General features: G+C 45.5%; 1 long non-coding RNA gene across 50 annotated transcripts in view; it reads right to left on the bottom strand.

Annotated features, from left to right (window-relative positions):
* Positions 1-435: 435 nt before the first annotated feature.
* Positions 436-2,061, bottom strand: part of LOC126984687 (uncharacterized) — a 1,856-nt gene continuing 230 nt past the window's right edge. The window contains exons 1-6 of one of the 50 annotated variants that reach the window (XR_007737426.1): positions 1,985-2,061; positions 1,721-1,918; positions 1,391-1,588; positions 1,061-1,258; positions 731-928; positions 451-664 (exon numbers count right to left, since the gene is read on the bottom strand). The exon at positions 1,985-2,061 is cut by the window's right edge and continues 230 nt beyond it. This is a non-coding gene — a long non-coding RNA (uncharacterized LOC126984687). Of the gene's footprint in view, positions 665-730; positions 1,655-1,720 lie in introns of all 50 variants that reach the window. The other 49 variants (XR_007737444.1, XR_007737432.1, XR_007737451.1 and 46 more) reach the window with 49 other exon arrangements.

The following is a 2,061-nucleotide window of genomic DNA, read 5'->3' as shown; positions in this document are numbered from 1 at the left end:
ATCTTCTATCGATATTTTCATGCTGACTGCTCTTCTGAACTTGCTAACTGCATGCCTCCCCCCCTCCCGCGGCACCGCAGCACTTGACTTTCTACTCATGCTCATCCCTATACTGTCCAAACCCCTTATGCAAGAGTTAACCAGCATCTTCACTCTTTCATCCCCTTCGCTGGTAAACTCTGGACCAGTCTTCCTTCGTCTGTATTCCCTCCTGCCTATGACTTGACCTCTTTCAAGAAAAGTGTATCAAGACAACTCTCCACCCGAAATTGACCTCTCTTTTGGCTACTCTTTACTTTTATCTTTTGTGGGAGCGGCGAGTATCGGGCTTTTTTTTTTTTGGTACCCTTTTTGTTGCCCTTGAGCCATATCCTTTAATGTATATAAAAAAATAAAAAATAAAATAAAAAGCCTTGTCAAACTATCACCAGGCTCATAACACTACTCATGGACATACTAACACAACCTCCACCAAAGCCTTGTCAAACTATCACCAGGCTCATAACACTACCCATGGACATACTAACACAACCTCCACCAAAGCCTTGTCAAACTATCACCAGGCTCATAACACTACCCATGGACATACTAACACAACCTCCACCAAAGCCTTGTCAAACTATCACCAGGCTCACAACACTACCCATGGACACACTAACACAACCTCCACCAAAGCCTTGTCAAACTATCACCAGGCTCATAACACTATCCATGGACATACTAACACAACCTCCACCAAAGCCTTGTCAAACTATCACCAGGCTCACAACACTACCCATGGACATACTAACACAACCTCCACCAAAGCCTTGTCAAACTATCACCAGGCTCATAACACTACCCATGGACACACTAACACAACCTCCACCAAAGCCTTGTCAAACTATCACCAGGCTCATAACACTACCCATGGACACACTAACACAACCTCCACCAAAGCCTTGTCAAACTATCACCAGGCTCACAACACTACCCATGGACATACTAACACAACCTCCACCAAAGCCTTGTCAAACTATCACCAGGCTCACAACACTACCCATGGACATACTAACACAACCTCCACCAAAGCCTTGTCAAACTATCACCAGGCTCATAACACTACCCATGGACATACTAACACAACCTCCACCAAAGCCTTGTCAAACTATCACCAGGCTCATAACACTACCCATGGACATACTAACACAACCTCCACCAAAGCCTTGTCAAACTATCACCAGGCTCATAACACTACCCATGGACATACTAACACAACCTCCACCAAAGCCTTGTCAAACTATCACCAGGCTCACAACACTACCCATGGACATACTAACACAACCTCCACCAAAGCCTTGTCAAACTATCACCAGGCTCACAACACTACCCATGGACATACTAACACAACCTCCACCAAAGCCTTGTCAAACTATCACCAGGCTCATAACACTACCCATGGACACACTAACACAACCTCCACCAAAGCCTTGTCAAACTATCACCAGGCTCATAACACTACCCATGGACACACTAACACAACCTCCACCAAAGCCTTGTCAAACTATCACCAGGCTCATAACACTACCCATGGACACACTAACACAACCTCCACCAAAGCCTTGTCAAACTATCACCAGGCTCACAACACTACCCATGGACATACTAACACAACCTCCACCAAAGCCTTGTCAAACAATCACCAGGCTCATAACACTACCCATGGACATACTAACACAACCTCCACCAAAGCCTTGTCAAACTATCACCAGGCTCATAACACTACCCATGGACATACTAACACAACCTCCACCAAAGCCTTGTCAAACTATCACCAGGCTCATAACACTACCCATGGACACACTAACACAACCTCCACCAAAGCCTTGTCAAACTATCACCAGGCTCATAACACTACCCATGGACATACTAACACAACCTCCACCAAAGCCTTGTCAAACTATTACCAGGCCCACAACACTACCCATGGACATACTAACACAACCTCCACCAAAGCCTTGTCAAACTATCACCAGGCTCATAACACTACCCATGGACATACTAACACAACCTCCACCAAAG

The sequence above is a fragment of the Eriocheir sinensis genome, chromosome 57 (genome assembly GCF_024679095.1).
Source record: "Eriocheir sinensis breed Jianghai 21 chromosome 57, ASM2467909v1, whole genome shotgun sequence".
NCBI classification, from domain to species: domain Eukaryota; kingdom Metazoa; phylum Arthropoda; class Malacostraca; order Decapoda; family Varunidae; genus Eriocheir; species Eriocheir sinensis.
This window is presented reverse-complemented; position numbering and strand designations above follow the sequence as displayed.